Source organism: Aegilops tauschii, chromosome 7, assembly GCF_002575655.3.
Source record: "Aegilops tauschii subsp. strangulata cultivar AL8/78 chromosome 7, Aet v6.0, whole genome shotgun sequence".
NCBI classification, from domain to species: domain Eukaryota; kingdom Viridiplantae; phylum Streptophyta; class Magnoliopsida; order Poales; family Poaceae; genus Aegilops; species Aegilops tauschii.
The window spans coordinates 18,867,550-18,886,335 of NC_053041.3; positions in this window are offsets into that span (position 1 = coordinate 18,867,550).

The following is an 18,786-nucleotide window of genomic DNA, read 5'->3' on the forward strand; positions in this document are numbered from 1 at the left end:
AGCCAGGAAATTCTGGACTAGGTTCCTAACTAAAAAGAACCAGATCGTCGACTGCCCGGATGCTGAAGCCCTAGCGGCCTTTAAGCATAGCATCCGCGACGAATACCTCGGCCGACACCTCGGACAAGAAAAGCCGAAGTCCATGGCCGCCTCATGGCACTTATGAACCGCTTTTGCACAAGCGAAGATAGCTTGCTAGGCCGTAGCAATAATAATGCAAGCGAACCTGGCACCTCGGAAGCCAAAAATAGCAACGGCAAGCCCCGACGCAACAGGCACAAGCGTCAAAACAACGGTGACAATACCGATGACACGGCGGTCAACGCCGGATTCAGTGGCTCCAAGTCCGGTCAGCGGAAGAAGCCATTTAAAAGAAACAATCCGGGCTCATCCAGCTTGGACCGAATTCTCGATCGACCATGCCAAATCCACGACACCCCCGATAAACCAGCCAATCATACCAACAGAAGCTATTGGGTCTTTAAACAGGCCGGTAAGTTAAATGCCGATAACAAGGAGAGGGGGTCGCCAAGTGAGGATGACGACGAGGAGCACCGTCCACCGAACACAGGAGGACAGTAGAAATTTCCTCCCCAAGTCAAAACGGTGAACATGATATACGCTACTCATATCCCCAAAAGGGAGCGCAAACGCGCGCTCAGGGACGTCTATGCGATAGAGCCAGTCGCCCCAAAATTCACCCGATGGTCGTCCTGCCCGATCACTTTCGATCGCGGGGACCATCCAACCAGTATCCGTCACGGTAGTTCTGCAGCACTGGTCCTTGACCCAATTATTGACGGATTCCACCTCACACGAGTCCTTATGGATGGTGGCAGCAGCCTTAACCTGCTTTATCAGGACACAGTCCGGAAGATGGGCATCGACCCATCAAGGATCAAGCCCACAAAAACTACCTTTAAAGGAGTAATACCAAGTGTAGAGGCCCGCTGCACGGGCTCAATCACATGGAAGTCGTCTTCGGATCCCCGAATAACTTCCGAATCGAAGACTTAATCTTCGATATCGTCCCCTTCCGCAGTGGCTATCACGCACTGCTCGAATGAACTGCATTTGCTCGATTCAATGCGGTGCCACACTATGCTTATCTCAAACTCAAGATGCCCGGACCACGCGGTGTCATAACAGTCAATGGAAACACGGAGCGCTCCCTCCGTATCGAGGAGCACACCGCGGCCCTGGCAGCGGAAGTACAGAGCGGCCTTATCAAGCAGAATATTAATTCAGCGGCCAAGCTTCCGGACACTGCCAAACGAGTCCGGACTACTCCGCATCATGACAGTCCAGCCCATCAGGAGTTCCACTAGCAATTCGGCCTCCATCTCAGTCCCGACCAAATAGCGGTGTTCGTACCGCGCGTACATACCTACGCCCTCAAAATACCATGGGCAAAGGCGGAGGCATAACTCGATTGTGGTCCACAATACGGCTCGACCTTACCTGGGCACACACACTTTCCCTTTTCTTTTTTATCCTTTTTAGGTTTCTTTTCCACAGGCCCTTCACGATGGCCTGATCAGCGATCCTTTCGAAGGATGGCTATACCAAGGCGGCAAGAAGCGCAAACGTGTCGTGGAATATCTAGGTGGTCTTCTTGACGATCACTCTACCTGTCTTCAGGACCCGCACGCAGCTCCTCCTTGGTCTCGGCATGTTAAATAGCCCTGATGCTTATTGCACTATTTATACAAATACGCTTTGACGTATTAATCAAATTATAATGGAAACTGTTTGCGGCCCAATTTATGTGGCACTGTCTTACTACTTCATTTCATTTTGCTATTCTTATCGATTGCAATCGTACACTTTGGTACGACTTAATTCGCCAGGGGCTTCATTGAGCTCCACACGATGGCAACAAGTCCGAACACTTTCTACAAGTATAGTTCGGTGCCCCGAATATAGCCTTATATGCATCGGCTCTGAATCATGTCTTTGGTCAATAGTTGGGTTGCCCGGCTCCTGTGCTTGCTACATTACGTTCCGTACTATCGGCTAGGGTAGTAAAGGGAGAACTACTGCGATTGTGTTTCTGGTTCATCCGGATAAACTCCTCAGTAGAGAAAGCCGAAAACTGACTGTCATGATGCGGCGAGAGCTGGTCAGCTATTCGGAGGCTAAAAATCTCTTGCAATTTTTCCCGCATTATACGACGGATCGGCCTCCACCCGATCAGGCGTCTACAACACCCTAGTCCGAATTAACAAATACTAACTAGGGGCTGCGCCTACATTTCTATTGTCAAATTCCTATGGCTAAGTGAGGGTGATAAAGCCACATAGTCCGATTGCCTGGTTCATCACGCTAAACACCTCCTTAAAGGACCAAATTCTTGGATCAAGAGTGTTTAGGTTCCAACCCGAACACCCCGTACTACCTACGTGGGGGCTGAAGCCGACGACTGGCCAACTCTCAGACTTAATAAAACGGCCGCACAGGAGGTAAAATTTTAAACAAACAACAAGCATTATATTACATATCGGCCTTGTTTCATAATACAGGACGGGATAATACAAATGTATTCATTCAAAGATAATGTCTTTCGCACACTGGCCCTCCACAATACGGGATCCCTCTAGAACATCATCAAAATACCGCTCGGGCGTGCAGTGCCCCTTGCTACCTCTTGAGCATGCGTTGGTTTTCCCTTGAAGAGGAAAGGGTGATGCAGCAAAGTAGCGTAAGTATTTCCCTCAGTTTTTGAGAACCAAGGTATCAATCCAGTAGGAGGCTACACGCAAATCCCTCGTACCTGCACAAATAAATAAGAACCTTGCAACCAATGCGATAAAGGGGTTGTCAATCCCTTCACGGCCACTTGCGAAAGTGAGATTTGATAGAGATAATAAGATAAATTTTTTTGGTATTCTGTTGTATAGATTGGAAAGTAAAGATTGCAAAATAAAATAGATCGGAAACTTATATGATGGAAAATAGACCCGGGGCCCACGAGGGTGGGGGCACGCCTCCCTACCTCGTGGCCGCCTTGTTGCTTCCTTGACGTCCACTCCAAGTCTCCTAGATTGCATTTGTTCCAAAAATAACTCTCCCGAAGGTTTCATTCCGTTTGGACTCCGTTTGATATTCCTTTTCTGCGAAACACTGAAATAGGCAAAAAACAGCAATTTGCACTAGGCCTCCGGTTAGTAGGTTAGTCCCAAAAATAATATAAAAGTGTATAATAAAGCCCATTAAACATCCAAAACAGATAATATAATAGCATGGAACAAAATTATAGATACGTTGGAGACGTATCAAGCATCCTCAAGCTTAATTCCTGCTCGTCCTCGAGTAGGTAAATGATAAAAACAAAAATTTTGATGTGGAATGCTACCTAGCATATTTCTCAATGTAATTTCCTTTATTGTGGCATGAATATTCATATCCGAAAGATTCAAGATAAAAGTTTAATATTGACATAAAAATAGTAATACTTCAAGCATACTAACTAAGCAATCATGTCTTCTCAAAATAACATGGCCAAAGAAAGTTATCCCTACAAAATCATATAGTCTGGCTATGCTCTATCTTCATCACACAAAGTATTAAAATCATGCACAGCCCCGGTTTCAGCCAAGCAATTGCTTCATACTTTAGTATTCTCAAACTTATTCAACTTTCACGCAATACATGAGCGTGAGCCATGGACATAGCACTATAGGTGGAATAGAATGGTGGTTGCGGAGAAGACAAAAAGGAGAAGATAGTCTTCACATCAACTAGGCGTATCAACGGGCTACGAAGATGCCCATCAATAGATATCAATGTGAGTGAGTAGGGATTGCCATGCAACGGATGCACTAGAGCTATAAGTGTATGAAAGCTCAAAAGGAAACTAAGTGGGTGTGCATCCAACTTGCTTGCTCCCGAAGACCTAGGGCACTTTGAGGAAGCCCATCATTGGAATATACAAGCCAAGTTCTATAATGAAAAATTCCCACCGGTATATGAAAGTGACAAAATAAGAGACTCTCTATCATGAAAATCATGGTGCTACTTTGAAGCACAAGTGTGGTAAAAGGATAGTAACATTGTCCCTTCTCTCTTTTTCTCTCATTTTTTTTTGTTTGGGCCTTTTCTCTCTTCTTTTTATGGCCTATTTTTTCCTTTTTCTTCTTTTTCGTCCAGAGTCTCATCCCGACTTGTGGGAAAATCATAGTCTCCATCATCCTTTCCTCACTTGGGACAATGCTCTAATAATGATGATCATCACACTTCTATTTACTTACAACTCAAGAATTACAACTCGATACTTAAAACAAATTATGACTCTATGTGTATGCCTCCGGCGGTGTACTGGGATATGCAATGAATCAAGAGTGACATGTATGAAAGAATTATGAATGGTGGCCTTGCCACAAATACGATTTCAACTACATGATCATGAAAAGCAATATGACAATGATGGAGCGTGTCATAATAAACGGAATGGTGGAAAGTTGCATGGCAATATATCTCGGAATGGCTATGGAAATGCCATAATAGGTAGGTATGGTGGCTGTTTTGAGGAAGTTATATGGTGGGTGTATGATACCCGCGAAAGGTGCGCGGTATTAGAGAGGCTAGCAATGGTGGAAGGGTGAGAGGCGTATAATCGATGGGCTCAACATTAGTCATAAAGAACTCACATACTTATTGCAAAAATCTACAAGTCATCAAAACAAAGTACTACACTCAAGCTCCTAGGGGAAGGGTTGGTAGGAGTTAACCATCGCGCGATCCCGACCTCCACACATAAGGAAGACAATCAATAAATAAATCATGCTCCAACTTCATCACATAACGGTTCACCATACGTGCATGCTACAGGAATCACAAACTTCAACACAAGTATTTCTCAAATTCACAACTACTCAACTAGCATGTCTCTAATATCACCATCTTCATATCTCAAAACAATCATAAAGCATCAAACTTCTCATAGTATTCAATGCACTTTTTAATGATAGTTTTTATTATACCTATCTTGGATGCTCATCCCTTTAGGACTAAAATTTTAACCGAAGCAAATTACCATGCTGTTCTAAAAGACTCTCAAAATAATATAAGTGAAGCATGAGAGATCAATAATTTCTATAAAATGAAACCACCACCGTGCTCTAAAAGATATAAGTGAAGCACTAGAGCAAAATTATCTAGCTCAAAAGATATAAGTGAAGCACATAGAGTATTCTAATAAATTCCGGTTCATGTGTGTCTCTCCCAAAAGGTGTGTACAGCAAGGATGATTGTGGTAAACTAAAAAGCAAAGACTCAAATCATACAAGACGCTCCAAACAAAACACATATCATGTGGTGAATAAAAATATAGCATCAAGTAAAGTTACCGATAGACGAAGACGAAAGAGGGGATGCCTTCCGGGGCATCCCCAAGCTTAGGCTTTTGGTTGTCCTCGAATTTTACCTTGGGGTGCCTTGGGCATCCCCAATCTTAGGCTCTTTCCACTCCTTATTCGATAATCCATCAAATCTTTACCCCAAACTTGAAAACTTCACAACACAAAACTCAACAGAAAATCTCATGAGCTCCGTTAGCGAAATAAAACAAACCACCACTTTAAGGTACTGTAATGAAATCATTCCTTATTTATATTCGTGTTAACCTACTGTATTCCAACTTCTCTATGGTTCATACCCCCCGATACTAGCCACAGACTCATCAAAATAAGCAAACAACACATGAAAAACAGAATCTGTCAAAAAACATAACAGTCTGCAGCAATCTGTATCGAACGCAAACTTCTAGAACTTAAAAAATTCTAATCAATTAGGAAGTCCTAGATAGTTTGTTCACTAATCTTCTCCAAAAAGAATCAACTGAAAAGCACGTTTCTGTGATTTATGAAAATTAATCTCGTGCGCGCAAAAGTTTCTGTTTTTCAGCAAGATCAAATTAACTATCACCTTAGGTTATCCTAAAGGTTTTACTTGGCACAGACACTAATTAAAACACAAAACCACATCTAACCATAGGCTAGATGAATTATTTATTACTAAACAGGAACAAAAAGCAAGGAACAAAAATAAAATTGGGTTGCCTCCCAACAAGCGCTATCGTTTAACGCCCCTAGCTAGGCATTGAGATTTCGATGATGCTCACATGAAAGACAAGAATTGACGCGCAAAGAGAGCATTATGAAACACGTGACAAACACATCTAAGTCTCACATACTTCCTATGCATAGGCATCTTATAGGCAAACAAATTATCATAGCAAGCAAAAACTAGCATATGCAAGGAAGCGGAAAGAAACAATAGCAATCTCAACATAACGAGAGGCAATTTATTATCATGAAAATTTCTACAACCATATTTTTCTCTCTCATAATAATTACATGTGGGATCATAAGCAAATTCAACAAAATAGCTATCACATAAAATATTTTCAACACGATCCACATGCATGCAAAGTTGACACTCTTCCAAAATAGTGGGATTACCATTAACTAAAGTCATGACCTCTCCAAACCCACTTTTATCAAGAATTTCATAAGATTGAACCTTATTTGAATATGTGGGATCTAAAGTTGAAACTCTTCCAAACCCACTTTCAATATTATTGCAAACACTATTATCAATCTCATATCCATCATGGGGCTTAAATAAATTTTCAAGATCATAAGAAGAATCACCCCAATCATGATCATTGCAACAAGTAGTGGACATAGAAAAACTAGCATCCCCAAGCTTAGGGTTTTGCATATCATTAACACAATCGACATTAATAGGATTTATGATAACATCATTGCAATCATGCTTTTTATTCAAAGATCTATTGTGAATCACTTCATAAAGCACTTCATCATAATTTTCAGATTCACGGATTTCAAGCAAAACCTCATAAAGATAGTCTAGTGCACTCAAGAAACTAGCAATAGGTTCATCGTAATTGGATCTCTTAAAAAGATTAGCAAGCGGATGAGGATCCATAAAATTTTAGCAAGCTAAGATGCTAGCAAAAAGAAGGCACATGGTAACACAAGATCGAACGGAAAGAGGGCGAAGAAAACGGCAACGGTGAAGTGGGGGAGAGGAAAACGAGGGGCAAATGGCAAATAATCTAATGCGAGGGATAAGAGTTTGTGATGGGTACTTGGTATGTCTTGACTTGTGCGTAGACTCCCCGGCAACGGCGCCAGAAATCGGCGAGTTGACGGGAGATCAAATCTTGACTTGACTTGGCGTAAGCCTCCCCGGCAACGGCACCAGAAATCCTTCTTGCAAACTCTTGAGCATGCGTTAGTTTTCCCTTGAAGAGGAAAGGGTGATGCAGCAAAGTAGCGTAAGTATTTCCCTCAGTTTTGAGAACCAAGGTATCAATCCAGTAGGAGGCTACACGCAAATCCCTCGTACGTACCTGCACAAACAAATAAGAACCTTGCAACCAACGCGATAAAGGGGTTGTCAATACCTTCACGGCCACTTGCAAAAGTGAGATCTGGTAGAGATAATAAGATAAATATTTTTGGTATTTTTGTTGTATAGATTGGAAAGTAAAGATTGCAAAATAAAATAGATCGGAAACTTATATGATGGAAAATAGACCCGGGGGCCAAAGGTTTCACTAGTGGCTTCTCTCAAGATAGCATAAATATTATGGTAGGTGAACAAATTACTGTCGAGCAATTGATAGAAAAGTGCATAGTTATGAGAATATCTAGGCATGATCATGCATATAGGCATCACGTCCGCGACAAGTAGACCGAAACGATTCTGCATCTACTACTTTTACTCCACACATCGACCGCTATCCAGCATGCATCTAGAGTATTAAGTTCATAAGAACAGAGTAACGCATTAGGCAAGATGACATGATGTAGAGGGATAAACTCAAGCTATATGATATAAACCCCATCCTTTTATCCTCGATGGCAACAATACAATACGTGCCTTGCTGCCCCTACTGTCACTGGGAAAGGACACCGCAAGATTGAACCCAAAGCTAAGCACTTCTCCCATTGCAAGAAAGATCAATCTAGTAGGCCAAACCAAACTGATAATTCGAAGAGACTTGCAAATATAACAAATCATACATAAAAGAATTCAGAGGAGATTCAAATATTGTTCATAGATAATCTTGATCATAAACCCACAATTCATCGGATCTCCACAAACACACCACAAAAAGAATTACATCAAATAGATCTCCAATTAGATCAAGGGGAACTTTGTATTGAGAATCAATGAGAGAGAAGAAGCCATCTAGCTAAAAACTATGGACCCGAAGGTCTGAGGTAAACTATTCACACATCATCGGAGAGGCTATGGTGTTGATGTAGAAGCCCTCTGTGATCGATTCCCCCTCTGGCGGAGCGCCGGAAAAGGCTCCAAGATGGGATCTCACGGGTACAGAAGGTTGTGGCGGTGGAAATAGCGTTTCGTGGTGCTCTCGGATGTTTTCGGGGTATATGAGTATATATAGGCGAAAGAAGTCGGTTGGGGGAGCCACGAGGGGCCCACGAGGGTGGGGGCGCTCCTACTCCCCTGGGCGCGCCTCCCTACCTCGTGGCCGCCTCATTGCTTCCTTGACGTCCACTCCAAGTCTACTGGATTGGTTTGTTCCAAAAATAACTCTCCCGAAGGTTTCATTCCGTTTGGACTCCGTTTGATATTCCTTTTCTGTGAAACACTGAAATAGGCAAAAAACAACAATTTGCACTGGGCCCCCGGTTAGTAGGTTAGTCCCAAAAATAATATAAAAGTGTATAATAAAGCCCATTAAACTTCCAAAACAGATAATATAATAGCATGGAACAATCAAAAATTATAGATACGTTGGAGACGTATCACTCCATGCCCGCGGGCGGTCCCTCGGTCGCGAGCTTGACGGCGTTCATCTTCGCCCACTGCACCTTGACACGGGCGAAGGCCATCCGCGCACCTTCGATGCAGACCGACAGCTTGATGGCATCAAGTCAAGGGCAGGCATTGACCAGCCATTTCATGAGCCCGAAGCAGTTGCTGGGTATGGCTTCAGCAGGCCATAGATGGATTATCACATCCTTCATGGCCAATTCGGCCACCCCATGCAGTTCGGTCAGCTGTTTCAGCTGATCGCTAAAGGGCACCGGATGCTCTGGCGCAAGGTATTGCGACCAGAACATCTTTTCCGTTGAGCTCCCCTCTTCGTCTCGGAAGAACTCCGCAGCATCAGCAGCACTGCGCGGCAGATCCGCAAACGCTCCTGGAGAACTCCCAATCCGGGTCAGTAAGAGGTACCTTTTCTTCACAAATTTGCTCTGCATAATAAAGGCCTTACCCGCCATGATTTTCCTGGCCTCCTGGATCTCCTGGAGGGCACCCTGGGCTTCAACCCGGGCTTCTTGTGCGCTTTGACGGGCCTTAGCAAGTTCGGACTCTTGGTCCGTAATCTTGCGCTCCAAGGACTCGCAATTCTTTACGGCGTCCTGGAGCTCCTGCTGGACCTCCCTGACCCTGGCCTCGTGTTTTTCGTGGGCGGCTTGTTCCTCTGCCGCTCTCTTCTGGGCCTCGGCCAGCGCGTTCTAGAGGGACTCCACCTCAGTCGCAGCTCCTACAAAATATCATGATAACATGATCAACACGAACAATTTATATCTTTCTAGATCTGAATAGGCCATGGCATACCTTGCTTGTCCTCTAGTTGTTTTTTCACAAGGCCGAGCTCTTCCTCGGCCCGCTCCAGACTCTGCTTCAGTTTGGAGACTTCGGCAGAATGGGAGGTCGCAGCCAGCATCGACGCCTGCTTATTCACATGGACATGTATGGTTAGTCTCCTTCAAAATTTATTTGATCCTCTGTCCGGCTTTTCTTTTCGAACAGCGGACAGAGTCTCAGGGGCTACTATCTACACTATGGCATTCTATTTGTATAATTATGTCACATACCTCAAAGCCTGTTAGAAGGCTGGCGCAGGCTTTGGTCAGTCCGCTCTTGGCAGACTGCACCCTCTCAATCACCGTACCCATAAGGATACGGTGTTCCTTGATGTCTACTACGCAACCTTCTCCTTGTAGACGTTGTTGGGCCTCCAAGTGCAGAGTTTTGTAGGACAGTAGCAAATTTACCTCAAGTGGATGACCTAAGGTTTATCAATCCATGGGAGGTGTAGGATGAAGATGGTCTCTCTCAATCAACCCTGCAACGAAATAACAAAGAGTCTCTTGTGTCCCCAACACACCCAATACAATGGTAGATTGTATAGGTGCACTAGTTCGGCGAAGAGATGGTGATACAAGTGCAATATGGATGGTAGATATAGGTTTTTGTAATTTAAAATATAAAAACAGCAAGGTAACAAGTGGTAAAAGTGAGCGTAAACGGTATTGCAATGCTAGGAAACAAGGCCTAGGGTTCATACTTTCACTAGTGCAAGTTCTCTCAACAATAATAACATAATTGGGTCATATAACTATCCCTTAACATGCAACAAAGAGTCACTCCAAAGTCACTAATACGGAGAACAAACAAAGATATTATTGTAGGGTATGAAACCACCTAAAAGTTATTCTTTCTGATCGATCTATTCAACAGTCCGTAGTAAAATAACACGAAGCTATTCTTTCCGTTCAATCTATCCTAGAGTTCGTACTAGAATAACACCTTAAGACACAAATCAACCAAAACCCTAATGTCACCTAGATACTCCAATGTCACCTCAAGTATCCGTGGGTATGATTATACGATATGCATCACACAATCTCAGATTCATCTATTCAACCAACACAAAGAACTTCAAAGAGTGCCCCAAAGTTTCTACCGTAGAGTCAAGACAAAAACGTGTGCCAACCCCTATGCATAAGTTCACAAGGTCACTGAACCCGCAAGTTGATCACCAAAACATACATCAAGTAGATGACGTGAATATCCCATTGTCACCACAGATAAGCACATGCAAGATATACATCAAGTGTTCTCAAATCCTTAAAGACTCAATCCGATAAGATAACTTCAAAGGGAAAACTCAATCCATTACAAGAGAGTCGAGGGGGAGAAACATCATAAGATCCAACTATAATGGCAAAGCTCGCGGTACATCAAGATCGTGCCAAATCAAGAACACGAGAGAGAGAGAGGGAGAGAGAGATCAAACACATAGCTACTGGTACATACCCTCGGCCCCGAGTGTCAACTACTCCCTCCTCGTCATGGAGAGCGCCGGGATGATAAGATGGCCACCGGTGAGGGATCCCCCCCTCCGGCAGGGTGCCAGAACAGGGTCCCGATTGGTTTTTCGTGGCTCTGGAGGTTTTCGGCGGCGGAACTCCCGATCTAGGTTATTTTATGGAGGTTTCAGTATTTATAGGAATTTTTGGCGTCGGGAACAAGTCAGGGAGGTGCCCGAGTCGTCCACGAGATAGGGCGCCGCGCCCCGGGGGGGGGGGGGGGGCGCCCCCCACCCTCGTGGACGGCCCGGGACTCTTCTGGCCCAACTCTTTTACTCCGGGGTCTTCTTTTGGTCCATAAAAAATCGTCAAAAAATGGCACGTTCATTGGACTCCGTTTGGTATTCCTTTTCTGCAAAACTCAAAAACAGGGAAAAAACAGAAACTGGCACTGGGCTCTATGTTAATAGGTTAGTCCCAAAAATCATATGAAATAGCATATGAATGCATATAAAACATCCTAGATGTATAATATAATAGCATGGAACAATCAAAAATTATAGATACGTTGGAGACGTATCAAGCATCCCCAAGCTTAATTCCTGCTCGTCCGCGAGTAGGTAAATGATAAAAACAGAATTTTTGATATGGAATGCTACCTAACATATTTATCAATGTAATCTTCTTTATTGTGGCATGAATGTTCAGATCCGAAAGATTCAAGACAAAAGTTTAATATTGACATAAGAATAAGAATACTTCAAGCATACTAACAAAGCAATTATGTCTTCTCAAAATAACATAGCCAAAGAAAGTTCATCCCTACAAAATCATATAGTTTGGTTATGCTCCAACTTCATCACACAACATACTCAAATCATGCACAACCCCAGTTCCAGCCAAGCAATTGTTTCATACTTTATTTTTTTCAAACTTTTTCAACTTTCACGCAATACATGAGCGTGAGCCATGGACATAGCACTATGGGTGGAATAGAATATAATGATGAGGGTTGTGTGGAGAAGAGAAAAAAAGGAGAAAGTCTCACATTGACGCGGCTAATCAACGGGCTAGGGAGATGCCCATCAATTGATGTCAATGCAAGGAGTAGGGATTGCAATGCAACGGATGCACTAGAGCTATAAATGTCTGAAAGCTCAACAAAAGAAACTAAGTGGGTGTGCATCCAACTTGCTTGCTCACGAAGACCTAGGGCATTTTGAGGAAGCCCATCATTGGAATATACAATCCAAGTTCTATAATGAAAAATTCCCACTAGTATATGAAAGTGATAACATAGGAGACTCTCTATCATAAAGATCATGGTGCTACTTTGAAGCACAAGTGTGGTAAAAGGATAGTAACATTGTCCCTTCTCTCTTTTTCTCTCATTTTTTATTCTTTTTTTTATTTGGGCCTTTCTTTCCTTTTTTTATGGCCTCTTTTCTTTCTCTTTTTTTTAGTTCGGAGTCTCATCCCGACTTGTGGGGGAATCATAGTCTCAATCATCCTTTCCTCACTTGGGACAATGCTCTAATAATGATGATCATCACACTTCTATTTACTTACAACTCAAGAATTACAACTCAATACTTAGAACAAAATATGACTCTATGTGTATGCCTACGGCGGTGTACCGGGATGTGCAATGAATCAAGAGTGACATGTATGAAAGAATTATGAATGGTGGCTTTGCCACAAATATGATGTCAACTACATGATCATGCAAAGCAATATGACAATGATGGAGCGTGTCATAATAAACGGAACGGTGGAAGGTTGCATGCCAATATATCTCGGAATGGCTATGGAAATGCCATAATAGGTAGGTATGGTGGCTGTTTTGAGGAACATATAAGGAGGCTTATGTGTGATAGAGTGTATCATATCACGGGGTTTGGATGCACCGGCGAAATTTGCACCAACTCTCAAGGTGAGAAAGGGCAATGCACGGTACTGAAGAGGCTAGCAATGATGGAAGGGTGAGAGTGCGTATAATCCATGGACTCAACATTAGTCATAATGAACTCACATACTTATTGCAAAAATCTACAAGTCCTCAAAACCAAGTACTACACGCATGCTCCTAGGGGAAGGGTTGGTACGAGTTAACCATCGCGCAATCCCGACCTCCACACAAAGGATGACAATCAAAGAAATACCTCATGCTTCAAATTTGTTACACAACGGTTACCATACGTGCATGCTACGGGACTTGCAAACTTCAACACAAGTATTTCTCAAATTCACAATTACTCAACTAGCACGACTCTAATATTACCATCTTCATATCTCAAAACAATTATCAAGTATCAAACTTCGCATAGTATTCAATGCACTTTAAATGACAGTTTTTATTATACCCCTCTTGGATGCCCATCATATTAGGACTAAATTCATAACCAAAGAAAATTACCATGTTGTTCTAAAGACTCTCAAAATAATATAAGTGAAGCATGAGTGTCCATCTATTTCTTCAAAATAAAACCACCGCCGTGCTCTAAAAAGATATAAGTGAAGCACTAGAGCAAATGACAAACTACTCCGAAAGATATAAGTGAAGATCAATGAGTAGTCGAATAATTATGCAACTATGTGAAGACTCTCTAACATTTAAGAAATTCAGATCTTGAGATATTATTCAAACAGCAAGCAAAACAAAACAAAATGACATTTCAAGGATAACACACATCATGTGAAGAAGCGAAAATATAAAAACAGCTAGGTAACAATATCATGTGAAGTGCAATATGGATGGTAGATATAGGTTTTTGTAATCTGAAAATATAAAAACAGCTAGGTAACAAGTGGTAAAAGTGAGAGTAAATGGTATTGCAATGCTAGGAAACAAGGCCTAGGGTTCATACTTTCACTAGTGCAAGTTCTCTCGACAATAATAACATAATTGGATCATATAACTATCCCTCAACATGCAACAAAGAGTCACTCCAAAGTCACTAATAGCGGAGAACAAACAAAGAGATTATTGTAGGGTACGAAACCACCTCAAAGTTATTCTTTCTGATCGATCTATTCAAGAGTCCGTAGTAAAATAACACGAAGCTATTCTTTCCGTTAAATCTATCCTAGAGTTCGTACTAGAATAACACCTTAAGACACAAATCAACCAAAACCCTAATGTCACCTAGATACTCCAATGTCACCTCAAGTATCCGTGGGTATGATTATACGATATGCATCACACAATCTCAGATTCATCTATTCAACCAACACAAAGAACTTCAAAGAGTGCCCCAAAGTTTCTACCGAAGATTCAAGACGAAAACGTGTGCCAACCCCTATGAATAAGTTCACAAGGTCACTGAACCCACAAATTGATCACCAAAACATACATCAAGTAGATCACGTGAATATCCCATTGTCACCACAGATAAGCACATGCAAGACATACATCAAGTGTTCTCAGATCCTTAAAGACTCAATCTGATAAGATAACTTCAAAGGGAAAACTCAATCCATTACAAGAGAGTAGAGGGGGAGAAACATCATAAGATCCAACTATAATAGCAAAGCTCGCGGTACATCAAGATCGTGCCAAATCAAGAACACGAGAAAGAGAGAGATCAAACACATAGCTATTGGTACATACCCTCAGCCCCAAGGGTGAACTACTCCCCCCTTATCATGGAGAGCGCCAGGATGATGAAGATGGCCACCGGTGAGGGATCCTCCCTCCGGCAGTGTGCCGGAAAAGGGTCCCGATTGGTTTTTCGTGGCTCTGGAGGTTTTCGGCGGCGGAACTCCCGATCTAGGTTATTTTCTGGAGGTTTTAGTATTTATAGGAATTTTTGGCGTCGGGAACAAGTCAGGGAGGTGCCCGAGTCGTCCACGAGATAGGGCGGCGCACCCGGCGGGTGGGCGCGCCCCCACCCTCGTGGACGGCCCGGGACTCTTCTGGCCCAACTCTTTTACTCCGGGGTCTTCTTTTGGTCCATAAAAAATCGTCAAAAAATGGCACGTACATTGGACTCCGTTTGGTATTCCTTTCTGCAAAACTCAAAAACAAGGAAAAAACAGAAACTAGCACTGGGCTCTAGGTTAATAGGTTAGTCCCAAAAATCATATAAAATAGCATATAAATGCATATAAAACATCCTAGATGGATAATATAATAGCATGGAACAATCAAAAATTGTAGATACGTTGGAGACGTATCATTCCACCACAATGGAAGCACCTCGCAGCACTTCCAGTAGAGTATCCGGCGCCTCTGGATGGATAGAGGTCATCGGCGGAATAGGCGCACCTCCTTCTTTCAAAGGAGGCTGCTTACCTAGTTCCGGAGACGTATGGGTCTTCGGAATAGTATTCGGCTGGGGGACAAATTGGATGTGGCCCCCATCACCAGTTGCCATGGGGATCTGCTCCCCCATGTGTCCCGTGCCTGAGGTATCACCCTCAGGCGTCACCGTGATGGTCTCCTGTGCCTCTCCCCGACTTGGGACGGTCCTTCGGGACAACACTTCGGTGTCGTCCGTAGCCTTGGGGGAGAAGGCCGGCAGAGGCGACCCGCTGTCCATCACATTGGGATCCAGCGAATTCCCCAAAGATGAGGATCGCTGGGGGTGGGCGCGAGCCGGACTGCAGCGCATGGTTTGACATGTTAAATACCACGAAGTAAAGGAGTTGGATATATGTATGTGTGTGAGTGCTTTTGAATACTTACGATTCGGCCAGGGGCTTCGGCCTGGGACGCCACTCAGAGCTACTATCGGTGTCTAGGGCGGAATTATCCGCAGTAGACACCTTCTTCCCTCTCTTGGACGCCTCTGCCTCCAGGTTTGTGGAGGCTGCCCTTTTCTTCCTTCCCCCCTCAAGGGGAGAATGGCTTTCCTCCTCCTCCTCCTCGTCGTTCTCGGTGGGTGAGGAGTGGGTTTTGGTTTCTTCGGACGATCCGGCCAAAGTACCTTTACGATGGAGGCCACTTCTGGTCTCCTTGGCCTTCTTCTCCGGCGCCTTGTAGGGTGCCGGAACCAGCATCTTCGTTAGGAGAGGGATCACTGGGTCTTCTGGCAGCGGAGCCGGACGCTGGAACCGCTCTGCCTTCTTTGTCCAGCCCTGAAAAGACAAACGGGGAAGCTTAGACATCTTCCTCGAATATACAGGTGGAGGATACACCTCGCAATATGGAGAACTCACCGAACTGGCTGGATGAGTCAGGGCGTGACCGCGGTCCTCGGTCGTCTCCGGCCACGTCTGATTTGCCTTGAATAGCACCTTCTAGATATCTTCGTGCGTGCTGCCGAAGAATCGTTGCAAGGTCGGGTGCTTGGACGGATCGAACTCCCATAAATGGCAAGTCTGGTGTTGGCAAGGAAGGATCCGACGAGCAAGCATCACCTGGATCACGTTGATGAGCTTGATTTTCTTGTCCATCATGCTCTTAATGCGCGTCTACAGCGGTGTCAGCTCATCTGACGAAGCCCAGTCCAGGCCCTTCTCTAGCCAGGAGGTGAGCCGCATCAGGGGCCTGGACTTAAATTCGGGAGCCGCGGCCCAGGTGGTGTCACGGGGCTCTGTGATGTAGAACCACTGTTGTTGCCACCCTTTGACGGTCTCCACGAAGGTTCCTGTGGGCCATGTGATGTTGGACAACTTGCTCACCATAGTGCCTCCGCACTCTGCGTGTTGACCACCCACCACCTTCGGCTTCACATTGAAGGTCTTCAGCCACAATCCAAAGTGGGGTGGGATGCAGAGGAAGGCCTCGCACACGACAATAAATGTCGAGATGTTGAGGAAGGAGTTTGGGGCCAGATCATGGAAGTCTAGCCCGTAGTAGAACATGAGTCCGCGGACGAAAGGATGAAGGGGAAATCCTAACCCGCAGACGAAGTGAGAGATGAATACCACCCTCTCGTTGGGCTCCGGGGTGGGGATGGTCTGCCCCTTGGCCGGAAGCCGGTGGGCGATTTCCTTGGCCAAGTACCCCACCTCCCGGAGCTTCATAATGTCCTTCTCCTTGACGGAGGAGGCCATCCAATTGCCCCGCGCTCCAGATCCGGAGATGGTCGGATTGCTTTTTTGAGGCGGAAAGGATGGAAGCTTGGGCGTTGGAGCTCGAGAGCGGATGGGCGGAGAAGAAGAGGGCGTGGGTGAAAGAATGGATCCTTATCCTCTTATAAAGGCAGCGAATATCAAGCGCCTTCCCACTCGCCTTAAAACTCGCCTATTCCCCAAGGGCCGTGCAGACGGTGCGGTTGGGTTACCCACGCCCGTATTAATGAGAATCCCGTAATAAGGGGACACGATCTCTACTTAGACAAGACGCGCCAATAGAAACCGCATCTGGAAACGTGGAGCGGGAGGCTAAAAAACGGTTCGAAATAATAACCGTGCAGAGACGCGGCGTCTCACTACAAGAGATGTCAGTAGATGGGACTTGTTAATATTATACTCTTTGCGGCTATATGTGGAGCCTGTTTTGCAGAGTCGGACACGTTTTCTGTGTTCGAAGATTACTTTGAAGTATTCGGAGGAGGAACCCGCCTTGCAATGCCGAAGACAATCTGCACGCCGGACACATCGTCATTGAAGCCTGGTTCAGGGGCTACTGAGGGTGTCCTGGATTAAGGGGTCCTCGGGCGTCCGGCCTATGTGACATGGGCCGGACTAATGGGCCATGAAGATACAAGATAGAAGACTTCATCCCGTGTCCGGATGGGACTCTCCTTTGCATGGATGGCAAGCTTGACGTTCGGATATGAAGATTCCTTCATTTGCAAAACGACTCTGTACAACCCTAGGCCCCTCCGGTGTCTATATAAACCGGAGGGTTTAGTCCGTAGAGCAATATATAATCATACAGGCTAGACATCTAGGGTTTAGCTATTACGATCTCATGGTAGATCAACTCTTATAATCCTCATATTCATCAAGATCAATCAAGCAGCAAGTAGGGTATTACCTCCATCAAGAGGGCCCGAACCTGGGTAAATATCGTGTCCCCCGTCTCCTGTTACCATCGACCTTAGACGCACAGTTCGGGACACCCTACCCCGAGATCCGCCGTTTTCACCTACATTTGTACTTTTGGAGCTACTAGGTGTGGAGCATAAATTTAATACACTAATCAGAGTAAATCTGCCATATCTCATCTAGCTTTCCAATCTACCTTCAATGTGGTCTTCATCATCTGCAGCGCCTGCCGAGGAACTTACCAGAGAAAACTTCCTGCTATGGAAGGCTCAAATTCATCTCCGGATTCGTAGGCCTGGACTTTATGGCTACCTTGTTGGCATCCTTCCTGTGCTCGAGAAAACGAACACATCCACAGGCAAAGAAGGCAAGCGAGTGACCACACCAAATCCCCTTTACATGCCTGGATGCGTACAAAACGGATTGGTGTATCCTTTCCTATCTCTTCAATTCTCTTTTCAAAGAAATCCTCATTCATGTCCTACATCTCGAGGCATCTCAAGTCGTAAGGAGTGCCCTCACCAACATGTTCGCATCCGACTTTCGCTCCCGCGTCAATAATTTCCTATTTTCTAGAATGGTAACCAATATGTTCCGGCCTATTTTCTCGAATGAAGGGCCTCGCTGATGAACTTGCAGGCGCCGCGAAGCCTCTCACTGAAGATGAGCTCGTATCCTAAATCCTTTCTGCCCCCCAGTATGGACTACAAACCTCTGGTATATTACGTAGATGCTCAGACCG